Below are 14027 nucleotides of genomic sequence, written 5' to 3' on the forward strand. Positions count from 1 at the left end.
ACTTGCTTGTTTTTATTATTTTTTTTTTTTTGATCAATGTAAGAAATGTGAGAAATAAATGTAAGGAAGCCTTAAAGATGCGCTAACCGGGAATCGAACCCGGGTCGCAAGAATGGGAATCTTGCATGATACCACTACACCATTAGCGCTGACAGACTGCTAGTTTCAAAATTAAAAGGGTTGGACTTTCTCCAAAGCATTCAAATGCAGATCTCTGATTTCACACAAAGGCCTTTTTGCAAAAAAAAAAGCATGGAACAATCTTTGCCTGCAAGCATATCGTGACCCAGATGGGACTCGAACCCACAATCCTCAGCTCCGAAGGCTGATGGCTTATCCATTAGGCCACTGGGCCTTAAAATGTTTATGTTTTTAAGGTTATAAATAGATAGAATCACAATAAAGTAAGCTGCAATAAAGATCCAAATGGATAACTATCACGCATAGTGTGACCCAGATGGGACTCGAACCCACAATCCTCAGCTCCGAAGGCTGATGACTTATCCATTAGGCCACTGGGCCTTAAAATGTTTATGTTTTTAACGTTATAAATAGATAGAATCACAATACAGTAAGGTGCAATAAACAGCCAAGTGGTTAAGTACCACGCATAGCGTGACCCAGATGGGACTCGAACCCACAATCCTCAGCTCCGAAGGCTGATGCCTTATCCATTAGGCCACTGGGCCTGCAAATTTGCTAGTTTTTATTATTATTTTTTTTTATCAATGTAAGAAATGTAAGAAATAAATGTAAGAAAGCCTTAAAGATGCGCTAAACGGGAATTGAACCCGGGTCGCAAGAATGGGAATCTTGCATGATACCACTACACCATTAGCGCTGACAGACTACTAGTTTCAAAATTAAAAGGGTTGGACTTTCTCCAAAGCATTCAAATGCAGATCTCTGATTTCACACAAAGGCCTTTTTGCAAAAAAAAAAGCATGAAACAATCTTTGCCTGCTAGCATATCGTGACCCAGATGGGACTCAAACCCACAATCCTCAGCTCCGAAGGCTGATGCCTTATCCATTAGGCCACTGGGCCTTAAAATGTTTACGTTTTTAAGGTTATAAATAGATAGAATCACGATAAAGTAAGCTGCAATAAAGATCCAAATGGATAACTATCATGTATAGTGTGACCCAGATGGGACTCGAACCCACAATCCTCAGCTCCGAAGGCTGATGCCTTATCAATTAGGCCACTAGGCCTGCAAACTTGCTCGTTTTTATTATTATTTTTTTATTGATCAATGTAAGAAATGTGAGAAATAAATGTAAGGAAGCCTTAAAGATGCGCTAACCGGGAATCGAACCCGGGTCGCAAGAATGGGAATCTTGCATGATACCACTACACCATTAGCGCTGACAGACTGCTAGTTTCAAAATTAAAAGGGTTGGACTTTCTCCAAAGCATTCAAATGCAGATCTCTGATTTCACACAAAGGCCTTTTTGCAAAAAAAAAAGCATGGAATAATCTTTGCCTGCAAGCATATCGTGACCCAGATGGGACTCGAACCCACAATCCTCAGCTCCGAAGGCTGATGCCTTATCCATTAGGCCACTGGGCCTTAAAATGTTTATGTTTTTAACGTTATAAATAGATAGAACCACGATAAAGTAAGCTGCAATAAAGATCCAAATGGATAACTATCACGCATAGTGTGACCCAGATGGGACTCGAACCCACAATCCTCAGCTCCGAAGGCTGATGCCTTATCCATTAGGCCACTGGGCCTTAAAATGTTTATGTTTTTAACGTTATAAATAGATAGAACCACGATAAAGTAAGCTGCAATAAAGATCCAAATGGATAACTATCACGCATAGTGTGACCCAGATGGGACTCGAACCCACAATCCTCAGCTCCGAAGGCTGATGCCTTATCCATTAGGCCACTAGGCCTGCAAATTTGCTCGTTTTTATTATTATTTTTTTTTTTTATCAATTTAAGAAATGTGAGAAATAAATGTAAGAAAGCCTTAAAGAAGCGCTAACCGGGAATCGAACCCGGGTCGCAAGAATGGGAATCTTGCATGATACCACTACACCATTAGCGCTGACAGACTGTTAGTTTCAAAATTAAAAGGGTTGGACTTTCTCCAAAGCATTCAAATGCAGATCTCTGATTTCACACAAAGGCCTTTTTGCAAAAAAAAAGCATGGAACAATCTTTGCCTGCAAGCATATCGTGACCCAGATGGGACTCGAACCCACAATCCTCAGCTCCGAAGGCTGATGCCTTATCCATTAGGCCACTAGGCCTGCAATCTTGCTCTTTTTTATTATTTTTTTTTTTTTTGATCAATGTAAGAAATGTGAGAAATAAATATAAGGAAGCCTTAAAGATGCGCTAACCGGGAATCGAACCCGGGTCGCAAGAATGGGAATCTTGCATGATACCACCACACCATTAGCGCTGACAGACTGCTAGTTTCAAAATTAAAAGGGTTGGACTTTCTCCAAAGCATTCAAATGCAGATCTCTGATTTCACACAAAGGCCTTTTTGCAAAAAAAAAAGCATGGAACAATCTTTGCCTGCAAGCATATCGTGACCCAGATGGGACTCGAACCCACAATCCTCAGCTCCGAAGGCTGATGCCTTATCCATTAGGCCACTGGGCCTTGTAACTTTTATGTTTTTAATGTTATAAATGGATAGAATCACAATACAGTAAGGTGCAATAAACAGCCAAATGGTTAACTACCACGCATAGCGTGACCCAGATGGGACTCGAACCCACAATCCTCAGCTCCGAAGGCTGATGCCTTATCCATTAAGCCACTGGGCCTGCAAATTTGCTAGTTTTTATTATTATTTTTTTTTATCAATGTAAGAAATGTAAGAAATAAATGTAAGAAAGCCTTAAAGATGCGCTAAACGGGAATCGAACCCGGGTCGCAAGAATGGGAATCTTGCATGATACCACTACACCATTAGCGCTGACAGACTGCTAGTTTCAAAATTAAAAGGGTTGGACTTTCTCCAAAGCATTCAAATGGAGTTCTCTGATTTCACACAAAGGCCTTTTTGCAAAAAAAAAGCATGGAACAATCTTTGCCTGCAAGCATATCGTGACCCAGATGGGACTCGAACCCACAATCCTCAGCTCCGAAGGCTGATGCCTTATCCATTAGGCCACTGGGCCTTGTAACTTTTATGTTTTTAATGTTATAAATAGATAGAATCACGATAAAGTAAGCTGCAATAAAGATCCAAATGGATAACTATCATGTATAGTGTGACCCAGATGGGACTCGAACCCACAATCCTCAGCTCCGAAGGCTGATGCCTTATCCATTAGGCCACTAGGCCTGCAAACTTGCTCGTTTTTATTATTATTTTTTTTTTGATCAATGTAAGAAATGTGAGAAATAAATGTAAGGAAGCCTTAAAGATGCGCTAACCGGGAATCGAACCCGGGTCGCAAGAATGGGAATCTTGCATGATACCACTACACCATTAGCGCTGACAGACTGCTAGTTTCAAAATTAAAAGGGTTGGACTTTCTCCAAAGCATTCAAATGCAGATCTCTGATTTCACACAAAGGCCTTTTTGCAAAAAACAAAGCATGGAACAATCTTTGCCTGCAAGCATATCGTGACCCAGATGGGACTCGAACCCACAATCCTCAGCTCCGAAGGCTGATGCCTTATCCATTAGGCCACTAGGCCTGCAATCTTGCTCTTTTTTATTATTTTTTTTTTTTTGATCAATGTAAGAAATGTGAGAAATAAATATAAGGAAGCCTTAAAGATGCGCTAACCGGGAATCGAACCCGGGTCGCAAGAATGGGAATCTTGCATGATACCACCACACCATTAGCGCTGACAGACTGCTAGTTTCAAAATTAAAAGGGTTGGACTTTCTCCAAAGCATTCAAATGCAGATCTCTGATTTCACACAAAGGCCTTTTTGCAAAAAAAAAAGCATGGAACAATCTTTGCCTGCAAGCATATCGTGACCCAGATGGGACTCGAACCCACAATCCTCAGCTCCGAAGGCTGATGCCTTATCCATTAGGCCACTGGGCCTTGTAACTTTTATGTTTTTAATGTTATAAATGGATAGAATCACAATACAGTAAGGTGCAATAAACAGCCAAATGGTTAACTACCACGCATAGCGTGACCCAGATGGGACTCGAACCCACAATCCTCAGCTCCGAAGGCTGATGCCTTATCCATTAAGCCACTGGGCCTGCAAATTTGCTAGTTTTTATTATTATTTTTTTTTATCAATGTAAGAAATGTAAGAAATAAATGTAAGAAAGCCTTAAAGATGCGCTAAACGGGAATCGAACCCGGGTCGCAAGAATGGGAATCTTGCATGATACCACTACACCATTAGCGCTGACAGACTGCTAGTTTCAAAATTAAAAGGGTTGGACTTTCTCCAAAGCATTCAAATGGAGTTCTCTGATTTCACACAAAGGCCTTTTTGCAAAAAAAAAGCATGGAACAATCTTTGCCTGCAAGCATATCGTGACCCAGATGGGACTCGAACCCACAATCCTCAGCTCCGAAGGCTGATGCCTTATCCATTAGGCCACTGGGCCTTGTAACTTTTATGTTTTTAATGTTATAAATAGATAGAATCACGATAAAGTAAGCTGCAATAAAGATCCAAATGGATAACTATCATGTATAGTGTGACCCAGATGGGACTCGAACCCACAATCCTCAGCTCCGAAGGCTGATGCCTTATCCATTAGGCCACTAGGCCTGCAAACTTGCTCGTTTTTATTATTATTTTTTTTTTGATCAATGTAAGAAATGTGAGAAATAAATGTAAGGAAGCCTTAAAGATGCGCTAACCGGGAATCGAACCCGGGTCGCAAGAATGGGAATCTTGCATGATACCACTACACCATTAGCGCTGACAGACTGCTAGTTTCAAAATTAAAAGGGTTGGACTTTCTCCAAAGCATTCAAATGCAGATCTCTGATTTCACACAAAGGCCTTTTTGCAAAAAACAAAGCATGGAACAATCTTTGCCTGCAAGCATATCGTGACCCAGATGGGACTCGAACCCACAATCCTCAGCTCCGAAGGCTGATGCCTTATCCATTAGGCCACTAGGCCTGCAAATTTGCTCGTTTTTATTATTATTTTTTTTTTATCAATTTAAGAAATGTAAGAAATAAATGTAAGAAAGCCTTAAAGAAGCGCTAACCGGGAATCGAACCCGGGTCGCAAGAATGGGAATCTTGCATGATACCACTACACCATTAGCGCTGACAGACTGTTAGTTTCAAAATTAAAAGGGTTGGACTTTCTCCAAAGCATTCAAATGCAGATCTCTGATTTCACACAAAGGCCTTTTTGCAAAAAAAAAGCATGGAACAATCTTTGCCTGCAAGCATATCGTGACCCAGATGGGACTCGAACCCACAATCCTCAGCTCCGAAGGCTGATGCCTTATCCATTAGGCCACTAGGCCTGCAATCTTGCTCTTTTTTATTATTTTTTTTTTTTTTGATCAATGTAAGAAATGTGAGAAATAAATATAAGGAAGCCTTAAAGATGCGCTAACCGGGAATCGAACCCGGGTCGCAAGAATGGGAATCTTGCATGATACCACCACACCATTAGCGCTGACAGACTGCTAGTTTCAAAATTAAAAGGGTTGGACTTTCTCCAAAGCATTCAAATGCAGATCTCTGATTTCACACAAAGGCCTTTTTGCAAAAAAAAAAGCATGGAACAATCTTTGCCTGCAAGCATATCGTGACCCAGATGGGACTCGAACCCACAATCCTCAGCTCCGAAGGCTGATGCCTTATCCATTAGGCCACTGGGCCTTAAAATGTTTATGTTTTTAACGTTATAAATAGATAGAACCACGATAAAGTAAGCTGCAATAAAGATCCAGATGGATAACTATCACGCATAGTGTGACCCAGATGGGACTCGAACCCACAATCCTCAGCTCCGAAGGCTGATGCCTTATCCATTAGGCCACTGGGCCTGCAAATTCGCTCGTTTTTATTATTATTTTTTTTATCAATGTAAGAAATGTAAGAAATAAATGTAAGAAAGCCTTAAAGATGCGCTAAACGGGAATCGAACCCGGGTCGCAAGAATGGGAATCTTGCATGATACCACTACACCATTAGCGCTGACAGACTGCTAGTTTCAAAATTAAAAGGGTTGGACTTTCTCCAAAGCATTCAAATGCAGATCTCTGATTTCACACAAAGGCCTTTTTGCAAAAAAAAAGCATGGAACAATCTTTGCCTGCAAGCATATCGTGACCCAGATGGGACTCGAACCCACAATCCTCAGCTCCGAAGGCTGATGCCTTATCCATTAGGCCACTGGGCCTTAAAATGTTTATGTTTTTAACGTTATAAATAGATAGAACCACGATAAAGTAAGCTGCAATAAAGATCCAAATGGATAACTATCACGCATAGTGTGACCCAGATGGGACTCGAACCCACAATCCTCAGCTCCGAAGGCTGATGCCTTATCCATTAGGCCACTAGGACTGCAAACTTGCTCGTTTTTATTATTATTTTTTTTTTGATCAATGTAAGAAATGTGAGAAATAAATGTAAGGAAGCCTTAAAGATGCGCTAACCGGGAATCTTGCATGATACCACTACACCATTAGCGCTGACAGACTGCTAGTTTCAAAATTAAAAGGGTTGGACTTTCTCCAAAGCATTCAAATGCAGATCTCTAATTTCACACAAAGGCCTTTTTGCAAAAAAAAAGCATGGAACAATCTTTGCCTGCAAGCATATCGTGACCCAGATGGGACTCGAACCCACAATCCTCAGCTCCGAAGGCTGATGCCTTATCCATTAGGTCACTAGGCCTGCAAACTTGCTCGTTTTTATTATTATTTTTTTTTTGATCAATGTAAGAAATGTGAGAAATAAATATAAGGAAGCCTTAAAGATGCGCTAACCGGGAATCGAACCCGGGTCGCAAGAATGAGAATCTTGCATGATACCACCACACCATTAGCGCTGACAGACTGCTAGTTTCAAAATTAAAAGGGTTGGACTTTCTCCAAAGCATTCAAATGCAGATCTCTGATTTCACACAAAGGCCTTTTTGCAAAAAAAAAGCATGGAACAATCTTTGCCTGCAAGCACATCGTGACCCAGATGGGACTCGAACCCACAATCCTCAGCTCCGAAGGCTGATGCCTTATCCATTAGGCCACTAGGCCTGCAAATTTGCTCGTTTTTATTATTATTTTTTTTTTATCAATTTAAGAAATGTAAGAAATAAATGTAAGAAAGCCTTAAAGATGCGCTAACCGGGAATCGAACCCGGGTCGCAAGAATGGGAATCTTGCATGATACCACTACACCATTAGCGCTGACAGACTGTTAGTTTCAAAATTAAAAGGGTTGGACTTTCTCCAAAGCATTCAAATGCAGATCTCTGATTTCACACAAAGGCCTTTTTGCAAAAAAAAAAGCATGGAACAATCTTTGCCTGCAAGCATATTGTGACCCAGATGGGACTCGAACCCACAATCCTCAGCTCCGAAGGCTGATGCCTTATCCATTAGGCCACTGGGCCTTGTAACTTTTATGTTTTTAATGTTATAAATAGATATAATCACAATACAGTAAGGTGCAATAAACAGCCAAATGGTTAACTACCACGCATAGCGTGACCCAGATGGGACTCGAAACCACAATCCTCAGCTCCGAAGGCTGATGCCTTATCCATTAGGCCACTGAGCCTTGTAACTTTTATGTTTTTAATGTTATAACTAGATAGAATCACAATACAGTAAGGTGCAATAAACAGCCAAATGGTTAACTACCACGCATAGCGTGACCCAGATGGGACTCGAACCCACAATCCTCAGCTCCGAAGGCTGATGCCTTATCCATTAGGCCACTGGGCCTGCAAAATTGCTAGTTCTTATTATTATTATTTTTTTATCAATGTAAGAAATGTAAGAAATAAATGTAAGAAAGCCTTAAAGATGCGCTAACCGGGAATCGAACCCGGGTCGCAAGAATCGGAATCTTGCATGATACCACTACACCATTAGCGCTGGCAGACTGTTAGTTTCAAAATTAAAAGGGTTGGACTTTCTCCAAAGCATTCAAATGCAGATCTCTGATTTCACACAAAGGCCTTTTTGCAAAAAGAAAAGCATGAAACTATCTTTGCCTGCTAGCATATCATGACCCAGATGGGACTCGAACCCACAATCCTCAGCTCCGAAGGCTGATGCCTTATCCATTAGGCCACTGGGCCTTAAAATGTCTTTGTTTTTAAGGTTATAAATAGATAGAATCACGATAAAGTAAGCTGCAATAAAGATCCAAATGGATAACTATCACGCATAGTGTGACCCAGATGGGACTCGAACCCACAATCCTCAGCTCCGAAGGCTGATGCCTTATCCATTAGGCCACTAGGCCTGCAAATTTGCTTGTTTTTATTATTATTATTTTTTTTATCAATTTAAGAAATGTAAGAAATAAAAGTAAGAAAGCCTTAAAGATGCTCTAACCAGGAATCGAACCCGGGTCGCAAGAATGGGAATCTTGCATGATACCACTACACCATTAGCGCTGACAGACTGCTAGTTTCAAATTTAAAAGGGGTGGACTTTCTCCGAAGCGTTCAAATGCAGATCTCTGATTTCACACAAAGGCCTTTTTGCAAAAAAAAAAGCATGAAACAATCTTTGCCTGCTAGCATATCATGACCCAGATGGGACTCGAACCCACAATCCTCAGCTCCGAAGGCTGATGCCTTATCCATTAGGCCACTGGGCCTTGTAACTTTTATGTTTTTAATGTTATAAATAGATAGAATCACAATACAGTAAGGTGCAATAAACAGCCAAATGGTTAACTACCACGCATAGCGTGACCCAGATGGGACTCGAACCCACAATCCTCAGCTCCGAAGGCTGATGCCTTATCCATTAGGCCACTGGGCCTTGTAACTTTTATGTTTTTAATGTTATAACTAGATAGAATCACAATACAGTAAGGTGCAATAAACAGCCAAATGGTTAACTACCACGCATAGCGTGACCCAGATGGGACTCGAACCCACAATCCTCAGCTCCGAAGGCTGATGCCTTATCCATTAGGCCACTGGGCCTGCAAAATTGCTAGTTCTTATTATTATTTTTTTTTATCAATGTAAGAAATGTAAGAAATAAATGTAAGAAAGCCTTAAAGATGCGCTAACCGGGAATCGAACCCGGGTCGCAAGAATCGGAATCTTGCATGATACCACTACACCATTAGCGCTGGCAGACTGTTAGTTTCAAAATTAAAAGGGTTGGACTTTCTCCAAAGCATTCAAATGCAGATCTCTGATTTCACACAAAGGCCTTTTTGCAAAAAGAAAAGCATGAAACAATCTTTGCCTGCTAGCATATCATGACCCAGATGGGACTCGAACCCACAATCCTCAGCTCCGAAGGCTGATGCCTTATCCATTAGGCCACTGGGCCTTAAAATGTCTTTGTTTTTAAGGTTATAAATAGATAGAATCACGATAAAGTAAGCTGCAATAAAGATCCAAATGGATAACTATCACGCATAGTGTGACCCAGATGGGACTCGAACCCACAATCCTCAGCTCCGAAGGCTGATGCCTTATCCATTAGGCCACTAGGCCTGCAAATTTGCTTGTTTTTATTATTATTATTTTTTTTATCAATTTAAGAAATGTAAGAAATAAAAGTAAGAAAGCCTTAAAGATGCTCTAACCAGGAATCGAACCCGGGTCGCAAGAATGGGAATCTTGCATGATACCACTACACCATTAGCGCTGACAGACTGCTAGTTTCAAAATTAAAAGGGGTGGACTTTCTCCGAAGCGTTCAAATGCAGATCTCTGATTTCACACAAAGGCCTTTTTGCAAAAAAAAAAGCATGAAACAATCTTTGCCTGCTAGCATATCATGACCCAGATGGGACTCGAACCCACAATCCTCAGCTCCGAAGGCTGATGCCTTATCCATTAGGCCACTGGGCCTTGTAACTTTTATGTTTTTAATGTTATAAATAGATAGAATCACAATACAGTAAGGTGCAATAAACAGCCAAATGGTTAACTACCACGCATAGCGTGACCCAGATGGGACTCGAACCCACAATCCTCAGCTCCGAAGGCTGATGCCTTATCCATTAGGCCACTGGGCCTGCAAATTTGCTAGTTTTTATTATTATTTTTTTTTATCAATGTAAGAAATGTAAGAAATAAATGTAAGAAAGCCTTAAAGATGCGCTAAACGGGAATCGAACCCGGGTCGCAAGAATGGGAATCTTGCATGATACCACTACACCATTAGCGCTGACAGACTGCTAGTTTCAAAATTAAAAGGGTTGGACTTTCTCCAAAGCATTCAAATGCAGATCTCTGATTTCACACAAAGGCCTTTTTGCAAAAAAAAAGCATGGAACAATCTTTGCCTGCAAGCATATCGTGACCCAGATGGGACTCGAACCCACAATCCTCAGCTCCGAAGGCTGATGCCTTATCCATTAGGCCACTGGGCCTTGTAACTTCTATGTTTTTAATGTTATAAATAGATAGAATCACGATAAAGTAAGCTGCAATAAAGATCCAAATGGATAACTATCATGTATAGTGTGACCCAGATGGAACTTGAACCCACAATCCTCAGCTCCGAAGGCTGATGCCTTATCCATTAGGCCACTAGGCCTGCAAACTTGCTCGTTTTTATTATTATTTTTTTTTTGATCAATGTAAGAAATGTGAGAAATAAATGTAAGGAAGCCTTAAAGATGCGCTAACCGGGAATCGAACCCGGGTCGCAAGAATGGGAATCTTGCATGATACCACTACACCATTAGCGCTGACAGACTGCTAGTTTCAAAATTAAAAGGGTTGGACTTTCTCCAAAGCATTCAAATGCAGATCTCTGATTTCACACAAAGGCCTTTTTGCAAAAAAAAAGCATGGAACAATCTTTGCCTGCAAGCACATCGTGACCCAGATGGGACTCGAACCCACAATCCTCAGCTCCGAAGGCTGATGCCTTATCCATTAGGCCACTAGGCCTGCAAATTTGCTCGTTTTTATTATTATTTTTTTTTTATCAATTTAAGAAATGTAAGAAATAAATGTAAGAAAGCCTTAAAGATGCGCTAACCGGGAATCGAACCCGGGTCGCAAGAATGGGAATCTTGCATGATACCACTACACCATTAGCGCTGACACACTGCTAGTTTCAAAATTAAAAGGGTTGGACTTTCTCCAAAGCATTCAAATGCAGATCTCTGATTTCACACAAAGGCCTTTTTGCAAAAAAAAAGCATGGAACAATCTTTGCCTGCAAGCATATCGTGACCCAGATGGGACTCGAACCCACAATCCTCAGCTCCGAAGGCTGATGCCTTATCCATTAGGCCACTGGGCCTTGTAACTTCTATGTTTTTAATGTTATAAATAGATAGAATCACGATAAAGTAAGCTGCAATAAAGATCCAAATGGATAACTATCATGTATAGTGTGACCCAGATGGGACTTGAACCCACAATCCTCAGCTCCGAAGGCTGATGCCTTATCCATTAGGCCACTAGGCCTGCAAACTTGCTCGTTTTTATTATTATTTTTTTTTTTGATCAATGTAAGAAATGTGAGAAATAAATGTAAGGAAGCCTTAAAGATGCGCTAACCGGGAATCGAACCCGGGTCGCAAGAATGGGAATCTTGCATGATACCACTACACCATTAGCGCTGACAGACTGCTAGTTTCAAAATTAAAAGGGTTGGACTTTCTCCAAAGCATTCAAATGCAGATCTCTGATTTCACACAAAGGCCTTTTTGCAAAAAAAAAGCATGGAACAATCTTTGCCTGCAAGCACATCGTGACCCAGATGGGACTCGAACCCACAATCCTCAGCTCCGAAGGCTGATGCCTTATCCATTAGGCCACTAGGCCTGCAAATTTGCTCGTTTTTATTATTATTTTTTTTTTATCAATTTAAGAAATGTAAGAAATAAATGTAAGAAAGCCTTAAAGATGCGCTAACCGGGAATCGAACCCGGGTCGTAAGAATGGGAATCTTGCATGATACCACTACACCATTAGCGCTGACAGACTGTTAGTTTCAAAATTAAAAGGGTTGGACTTTCTCCAAAGCATTCAAATGCAGATCTCTGATTTCACACAAAGGCCTTTTTGCAAAAAAAAAAGCATACCCAGATGGGACTCGAACCCACAATCCTCAGCTCCGAAGGCTGATGCCTTATCCATTAGGCCACTGGGCCTTGTAACTTTTATGTTTTTAATGTTATAAATAGATATAATCACAATACAGTAAGGTGCAATAAACAGCCAAATGGTTAACTACCACGCATAGCGTGACCCAGATGGGACTCGAAACCACAATCCTCAGCTCCGAAGGCTGATGCCTTATCCATTAGGCCACTGGGCCTTGTAACTTTTATGTTTTTAATGTTATAAATAGAGAGAATCACAATACAGTAAGGTGCAATAAACAGCCAAATGGTTAACTACCACGCATAGCGTGACCCAGATGGGACTCGAACCCACAATCCTCAGCTCCGAAGGCTGATGCCTTATCCATTAGGCCACTGGGCCTGCAAAATTGCTAGTTCTTATTATTATTTTTTTTTATCAATGTAAGAAATGTAAGAAATAAATGTAAGAAAGCCTTAAAGATGCGCTAACCGGGAATCGAACCCGGGTCGCAAGAATCGGAATCTTGCATGATACCACTACACCATTAGCGCTGGCAGACTGTTAGTTTCAAAATTAAAAGGGTTGGACTTTCTCCAAAGCATTCAAATGCAGATCTCTGATTTCACACAAAGGCCTTTTTGCAAAAAGAAAAGCATGAAACAATCTTTGCCTGCTAGCATATCATGACCCAGATGGGACTCGAACCCACAATCCTCAGCTCCGAAGGCTGATGCCTTATCCATTAGGCCACTGGGCCTTAAAATGTCTTTGTTTTTAAGGTTATAAATAGATAGAATCACGATAAAGTAAGCTGCAATAAAGATCCAAATGGATAACTATCACGCATAGTGTGACCCAGATGGGACTCGAACCCACAATCCTCAGCTCCGAAGGCTGATGCCTTATCCATTAGGCCACTAGGCCTGCAAATTTGCTTGTTTTTATTATTATTTTTTTTTTTATCAATTTAAGAAATGTAAGAAATAAAAGTAAGAAAGCCTTAAAGATGCTCTAACCAGGAATCGAACCCGGGTCGCAAGAATGGGAATCTTGCATGATACCACTACACCATTAGCGCTGACAGACTGCTAGTTTCAAAATTAAAAGGGGTGGACTTTCTCCGAAGCGTTCAAATGCAGATCTCTGATTTCACACAAAGGCCTTTTTGCAAAAAAAAAACATGGAACAATCATTGCCTGCAAGCATATCGTGACCCAGATGGGACTCGAACCCACAATCCTCAGCTCCGAAGGCTGATGCCTTATCCATTAGGCCACTGGGCCTTCAAATTTTAACGTTTTTAACGTTATAAATAGATAGAATCACAATAAAGTAAGCTGCAATAAAGATCCAAATGGAAAACTATCACGCATAGTGTGACCCAGATGGGACTCGAACCCACAATCCTCAGCTCCGAAGGCTGATGCCTTATCCATTAGGTCACTGGGCCTTGTAACTTTTATGTTTTAATGTTATAAATAGATAGAATCACAATACAGTAAGGTGCAATAAACAGCCAAATGGTTAACTACCATGCATAGCGTGACCCAGATGGGACTCGAACCCACAATCCTCAGCTCCGAAGGCTGATGCCTTATCCATTAGGCCACTGGGCCTGCAAAATTGCTAGTTTTTATTATTATTTTTTTTTATCAATGTAAGAAATGTAAGAAATAAATGTAAGAAAGCCTTAAAGATGCGCTAAACGGGAATCGAACCCGGGTCGCAAGAATGGGAATCTTGCATGATACCACTACACCATTAGCGCTGACAGATTTATAGTTTCAAAATTAAAAGGGTTGGACTTTCTCCAAAGCATTCAAATGCAGATCTCTGAT

General features: G+C 40.8%; 1 protein-coding gene and 79 non-coding genes across 80 annotated transcripts in view; 1 reads left to right on the plus strand and 79 right to left on the minus strand.

Moving 5' to 3' along the window:
- Positions 1-14027, plus strand: part of LOC103042003 (cadherin-4) — a 626601-nt gene that overhangs the window by 45009 nt on the left and 567565 nt on the right. The window lies entirely within an intron of this gene.
- trnag-ccc (transfer RNA glycine (anticodon CCC)) lies at positions 79-149 on the minus strand. The gene has a single exon. It is a non-coding gene; the product is annotated as a tRNA-Gly (tRNA).
- trnar-ucg (transfer RNA arginine (anticodon UCG)) lies at positions 283-355 on the minus strand. Its single transcript has one exon. It is a non-coding gene; the product is annotated as a tRNA-Arg (tRNA).
- trnar-ucg (transfer RNA arginine (anticodon UCG)) lies at positions 450-522 on the minus strand. The gene has a single exon. It is a non-coding gene; the product is annotated as a tRNA-Arg (tRNA).
- Positions 617-689, minus strand: trnar-ucg (transfer RNA arginine (anticodon UCG)). Its single transcript has one exon. It is a non-coding gene; the product is annotated as a tRNA-Arg (tRNA).
- Positions 771-841, minus strand: trnag-ccc (transfer RNA glycine (anticodon CCC)). The gene has a single exon. It is a non-coding gene; the product is annotated as a tRNA-Gly (tRNA).
- On the minus strand, positions 975-1047 carry trnar-ucg (transfer RNA arginine (anticodon UCG)). The gene has a single exon. It is a non-coding gene; the product is annotated as a tRNA-Arg (tRNA).
- trnar-ucg (transfer RNA arginine (anticodon UCG)) lies at positions 1142-1214 on the minus strand. The gene has a single exon. It is a non-coding gene; the product is annotated as a tRNA-Arg (tRNA).
- Positions 1298-1368, minus strand: trnag-ccc (transfer RNA glycine (anticodon CCC)). Its single transcript has one exon. It is a non-coding gene; the product is annotated as a tRNA-Gly (tRNA).
- Positions 1502-1574, minus strand: trnar-ucg (transfer RNA arginine (anticodon UCG)). The gene has a single exon. It is a non-coding gene; the product is annotated as a tRNA-Arg (tRNA).
- trnar-ucg (transfer RNA arginine (anticodon UCG)) lies at positions 1669-1741 on the minus strand. The gene has a single exon. It is a non-coding gene; the product is annotated as a tRNA-Arg (tRNA).
- Positions 1836-1908, minus strand: trnar-ucg (transfer RNA arginine (anticodon UCG)). The gene has a single exon. It is a non-coding gene; the product is annotated as a tRNA-Arg (tRNA).
- Positions 1993-2063, minus strand: trnag-ccc (transfer RNA glycine (anticodon CCC)). The gene has a single exon. It is a non-coding gene; the product is annotated as a tRNA-Gly (tRNA).
- Positions 2196-2268, minus strand: trnar-ucg (transfer RNA arginine (anticodon UCG)). Its single transcript has one exon. It is a non-coding gene; the product is annotated as a tRNA-Arg (tRNA).
- trnag-ccc (transfer RNA glycine (anticodon CCC)) lies at positions 2353-2423 on the minus strand. Its single transcript has one exon. It is a non-coding gene; the product is annotated as a tRNA-Gly (tRNA).
- trnar-ucg (transfer RNA arginine (anticodon UCG)) lies at positions 2557-2629 on the minus strand. The gene has a single exon. It is a non-coding gene; the product is annotated as a tRNA-Arg (tRNA).
- Positions 2724-2796, minus strand: trnar-ucg (transfer RNA arginine (anticodon UCG)). Its single transcript has one exon. It is a non-coding gene; the product is annotated as a tRNA-Arg (tRNA).
- trnag-ccc (transfer RNA glycine (anticodon CCC)) lies at positions 2878-2948 on the minus strand. The gene has a single exon. It is a non-coding gene; the product is annotated as a tRNA-Gly (tRNA).
- On the minus strand, positions 3081-3153 carry trnar-ucg (transfer RNA arginine (anticodon UCG)). Its single transcript has one exon. It is a non-coding gene; the product is annotated as a tRNA-Arg (tRNA).
- trnar-ucg (transfer RNA arginine (anticodon UCG)) lies at positions 3248-3320 on the minus strand. The gene has a single exon. It is a non-coding gene; the product is annotated as a tRNA-Arg (tRNA).
- On the minus strand, positions 3404-3474 carry trnag-ccc (transfer RNA glycine (anticodon CCC)). The gene has a single exon. It is a non-coding gene; the product is annotated as a tRNA-Gly (tRNA).
- On the minus strand, positions 3608-3680 carry trnar-ucg (transfer RNA arginine (anticodon UCG)). The gene has a single exon. It is a non-coding gene; the product is annotated as a tRNA-Arg (tRNA).
- trnag-ccc (transfer RNA glycine (anticodon CCC)) lies at positions 3764-3834 on the minus strand. Its single transcript has one exon. It is a non-coding gene; the product is annotated as a tRNA-Gly (tRNA).
- Positions 3968-4040, minus strand: trnar-ucg (transfer RNA arginine (anticodon UCG)). Its single transcript has one exon. It is a non-coding gene; the product is annotated as a tRNA-Arg (tRNA).
- Positions 4135-4207, minus strand: trnar-ucg (transfer RNA arginine (anticodon UCG)). Its single transcript has one exon. It is a non-coding gene; the product is annotated as a tRNA-Arg (tRNA).
- Positions 4289-4359, minus strand: trnag-ccc (transfer RNA glycine (anticodon CCC)). Its single transcript has one exon. It is a non-coding gene; the product is annotated as a tRNA-Gly (tRNA).
- On the minus strand, positions 4492-4564 carry trnar-ucg (transfer RNA arginine (anticodon UCG)). Its single transcript has one exon. It is a non-coding gene; the product is annotated as a tRNA-Arg (tRNA).
- Positions 4659-4731, minus strand: trnar-ucg (transfer RNA arginine (anticodon UCG)). Its single transcript has one exon. It is a non-coding gene; the product is annotated as a tRNA-Arg (tRNA).
- trnag-ccc (transfer RNA glycine (anticodon CCC)) lies at positions 4815-4885 on the minus strand. Its single transcript has one exon. It is a non-coding gene; the product is annotated as a tRNA-Gly (tRNA).
- Positions 5019-5091, minus strand: trnar-ucg (transfer RNA arginine (anticodon UCG)). Its single transcript has one exon. It is a non-coding gene; the product is annotated as a tRNA-Arg (tRNA).
- trnag-ccc (transfer RNA glycine (anticodon CCC)) lies at positions 5174-5244 on the minus strand. Its single transcript has one exon. It is a non-coding gene; the product is annotated as a tRNA-Gly (tRNA).
- On the minus strand, positions 5377-5449 carry trnar-ucg (transfer RNA arginine (anticodon UCG)). Its single transcript has one exon. It is a non-coding gene; the product is annotated as a tRNA-Arg (tRNA).
- trnag-ccc (transfer RNA glycine (anticodon CCC)) lies at positions 5534-5604 on the minus strand. Its single transcript has one exon. It is a non-coding gene; the product is annotated as a tRNA-Gly (tRNA).
- On the minus strand, positions 5738-5810 carry trnar-ucg (transfer RNA arginine (anticodon UCG)). Its single transcript has one exon. It is a non-coding gene; the product is annotated as a tRNA-Arg (tRNA).
- On the minus strand, positions 5905-5977 carry trnar-ucg (transfer RNA arginine (anticodon UCG)). Its single transcript has one exon. It is a non-coding gene; the product is annotated as a tRNA-Arg (tRNA).
- On the minus strand, positions 6058-6128 carry trnag-ccc (transfer RNA glycine (anticodon CCC)). Its single transcript has one exon. It is a non-coding gene; the product is annotated as a tRNA-Gly (tRNA).
- Positions 6261-6333, minus strand: trnar-ucg (transfer RNA arginine (anticodon UCG)). Its single transcript has one exon. It is a non-coding gene; the product is annotated as a tRNA-Arg (tRNA).
- Positions 6428-6500, minus strand: trnar-ucg (transfer RNA arginine (anticodon UCG)). The gene has a single exon. It is a non-coding gene; the product is annotated as a tRNA-Arg (tRNA).
- trnar-ucg (transfer RNA arginine (anticodon UCG)) lies at positions 6761-6833 on the minus strand. Its single transcript has one exon. It is a non-coding gene; the product is annotated as a tRNA-Arg (tRNA).
- On the minus strand, positions 6917-6987 carry trnae-cuc (transfer RNA glutamic acid (anticodon CUC)). Its single transcript has one exon. It is a non-coding gene; the product is annotated as a tRNA-Glu (tRNA).
- Positions 7120-7192, minus strand: trnar-ucg (transfer RNA arginine (anticodon UCG)). Its single transcript has one exon. It is a non-coding gene; the product is annotated as a tRNA-Arg (tRNA).
- On the minus strand, positions 7275-7345 carry trnag-ccc (transfer RNA glycine (anticodon CCC)). Its single transcript has one exon. It is a non-coding gene; the product is annotated as a tRNA-Gly (tRNA).
- On the minus strand, positions 7479-7551 carry trnar-ucg (transfer RNA arginine (anticodon UCG)). Its single transcript has one exon. It is a non-coding gene; the product is annotated as a tRNA-Arg (tRNA).
- trnar-ucg (transfer RNA arginine (anticodon UCG)) lies at positions 7646-7718 on the minus strand. Its single transcript has one exon. It is a non-coding gene; the product is annotated as a tRNA-Arg (tRNA).
- Positions 7813-7885, minus strand: trnar-ucg (transfer RNA arginine (anticodon UCG)). The gene has a single exon. It is a non-coding gene; the product is annotated as a tRNA-Arg (tRNA).
- Positions 7968-8038, minus strand: trnar-ccg (transfer RNA arginine (anticodon CCG)). The gene has a single exon. It is a non-coding gene; the product is annotated as a tRNA-Arg (tRNA).
- On the minus strand, positions 8172-8244 carry trnar-ucg (transfer RNA arginine (anticodon UCG)). Its single transcript has one exon. It is a non-coding gene; the product is annotated as a tRNA-Arg (tRNA).
- On the minus strand, positions 8339-8411 carry trnar-ucg (transfer RNA arginine (anticodon UCG)). Its single transcript has one exon. It is a non-coding gene; the product is annotated as a tRNA-Arg (tRNA).
- Positions 8495-8565, minus strand: trnag-ccc (transfer RNA glycine (anticodon CCC)). The gene has a single exon. It is a non-coding gene; the product is annotated as a tRNA-Gly (tRNA).
- Positions 8699-8771, minus strand: trnar-ucg (transfer RNA arginine (anticodon UCG)). Its single transcript has one exon. It is a non-coding gene; the product is annotated as a tRNA-Arg (tRNA).
- Positions 8866-8938, minus strand: trnar-ucg (transfer RNA arginine (anticodon UCG)). The gene has a single exon. It is a non-coding gene; the product is annotated as a tRNA-Arg (tRNA).
- On the minus strand, positions 9033-9105 carry trnar-ucg (transfer RNA arginine (anticodon UCG)). Its single transcript has one exon. It is a non-coding gene; the product is annotated as a tRNA-Arg (tRNA).
- Positions 9187-9257, minus strand: trnar-ccg (transfer RNA arginine (anticodon CCG)). Its single transcript has one exon. It is a non-coding gene; the product is annotated as a tRNA-Arg (tRNA).
- Positions 9391-9463, minus strand: trnar-ucg (transfer RNA arginine (anticodon UCG)). The gene has a single exon. It is a non-coding gene; the product is annotated as a tRNA-Arg (tRNA).
- On the minus strand, positions 9558-9630 carry trnar-ucg (transfer RNA arginine (anticodon UCG)). Its single transcript has one exon. It is a non-coding gene; the product is annotated as a tRNA-Arg (tRNA).
- Positions 9714-9784, minus strand: trnag-ccc (transfer RNA glycine (anticodon CCC)). Its single transcript has one exon. It is a non-coding gene; the product is annotated as a tRNA-Gly (tRNA).
- Positions 9918-9990, minus strand: trnar-ucg (transfer RNA arginine (anticodon UCG)). The gene has a single exon. It is a non-coding gene; the product is annotated as a tRNA-Arg (tRNA).
- Positions 10085-10157, minus strand: trnar-ucg (transfer RNA arginine (anticodon UCG)). The gene has a single exon. It is a non-coding gene; the product is annotated as a tRNA-Arg (tRNA).
- Positions 10239-10309, minus strand: trnag-ccc (transfer RNA glycine (anticodon CCC)). Its single transcript has one exon. It is a non-coding gene; the product is annotated as a tRNA-Gly (tRNA).
- trnar-ucg (transfer RNA arginine (anticodon UCG)) lies at positions 10442-10514 on the minus strand. Its single transcript has one exon. It is a non-coding gene; the product is annotated as a tRNA-Arg (tRNA).
- trnar-ucg (transfer RNA arginine (anticodon UCG)) lies at positions 10609-10681 on the minus strand. The gene has a single exon. It is a non-coding gene; the product is annotated as a tRNA-Arg (tRNA).
- trnag-ccc (transfer RNA glycine (anticodon CCC)) lies at positions 10765-10835 on the minus strand. Its single transcript has one exon. It is a non-coding gene; the product is annotated as a tRNA-Gly (tRNA).
- trnar-ucg (transfer RNA arginine (anticodon UCG)) lies at positions 10968-11040 on the minus strand. Its single transcript has one exon. It is a non-coding gene; the product is annotated as a tRNA-Arg (tRNA).
- On the minus strand, positions 11123-11193 carry trnag-ccc (transfer RNA glycine (anticodon CCC)). Its single transcript has one exon. It is a non-coding gene; the product is annotated as a tRNA-Gly (tRNA).
- On the minus strand, positions 11326-11398 carry trnar-ucg (transfer RNA arginine (anticodon UCG)). Its single transcript has one exon. It is a non-coding gene; the product is annotated as a tRNA-Arg (tRNA).
- On the minus strand, positions 11493-11565 carry trnar-ucg (transfer RNA arginine (anticodon UCG)). The gene has a single exon. It is a non-coding gene; the product is annotated as a tRNA-Arg (tRNA).
- trnag-ccc (transfer RNA glycine (anticodon CCC)) lies at positions 11650-11720 on the minus strand. Its single transcript has one exon. It is a non-coding gene; the product is annotated as a tRNA-Gly (tRNA).
- trnar-ucg (transfer RNA arginine (anticodon UCG)) lies at positions 11853-11925 on the minus strand. Its single transcript has one exon. It is a non-coding gene; the product is annotated as a tRNA-Arg (tRNA).
- On the minus strand, positions 12008-12078 carry trnag-ccc (transfer RNA glycine (anticodon CCC)). Its single transcript has one exon. It is a non-coding gene; the product is annotated as a tRNA-Gly (tRNA).
- trnar-ucg (transfer RNA arginine (anticodon UCG)) lies at positions 12182-12254 on the minus strand. Its single transcript has one exon. It is a non-coding gene; the product is annotated as a tRNA-Arg (tRNA).
- On the minus strand, positions 12349-12421 carry trnaq-uug (transfer RNA glutamine (anticodon UUG)). The gene has a single exon. It is a non-coding gene; the product is annotated as a tRNA-Arg (tRNA).
- trnar-ucg (transfer RNA arginine (anticodon UCG)) lies at positions 12516-12588 on the minus strand. The gene has a single exon. It is a non-coding gene; the product is annotated as a tRNA-Arg (tRNA).
- trnar-ccg (transfer RNA arginine (anticodon CCG)) lies at positions 12670-12740 on the minus strand. The gene has a single exon. It is a non-coding gene; the product is annotated as a tRNA-Arg (tRNA).
- trnar-ucg (transfer RNA arginine (anticodon UCG)) lies at positions 12874-12946 on the minus strand. Its single transcript has one exon. It is a non-coding gene; the product is annotated as a tRNA-Arg (tRNA).
- On the minus strand, positions 13041-13113 carry trnar-ucg (transfer RNA arginine (anticodon UCG)). The gene has a single exon. It is a non-coding gene; the product is annotated as a tRNA-Arg (tRNA).
- trnag-ccc (transfer RNA glycine (anticodon CCC)) lies at positions 13197-13267 on the minus strand. The gene has a single exon. It is a non-coding gene; the product is annotated as a tRNA-Gly (tRNA).
- On the minus strand, positions 13400-13472 carry trnar-ucg (transfer RNA arginine (anticodon UCG)). Its single transcript has one exon. It is a non-coding gene; the product is annotated as a tRNA-Arg (tRNA).
- On the minus strand, positions 13567-13639 carry trnar-ucg (transfer RNA arginine (anticodon UCG)). The gene has a single exon. It is a non-coding gene; the product is annotated as a tRNA-Arg (tRNA).
- Positions 13733-13805, minus strand: trnar-ucg (transfer RNA arginine (anticodon UCG)). Its single transcript has one exon. It is a non-coding gene; the product is annotated as a tRNA-Arg (tRNA).
- Positions 13887-13957, minus strand: trnag-ccc (transfer RNA glycine (anticodon CCC)). Its single transcript has one exon. It is a non-coding gene; the product is annotated as a tRNA-Gly (tRNA).

The sequence above is a fragment of the Astyanax mexicanus genome, chromosome 13 (genome assembly GCF_023375975.1).
Source record: "Astyanax mexicanus isolate ESR-SI-001 chromosome 13, AstMex3_surface, whole genome shotgun sequence".
NCBI classification, from domain to species: Eukaryota; Metazoa; Chordata; class Actinopteri; order Characiformes; family Acestrorhamphidae; genus Astyanax; species Astyanax mexicanus.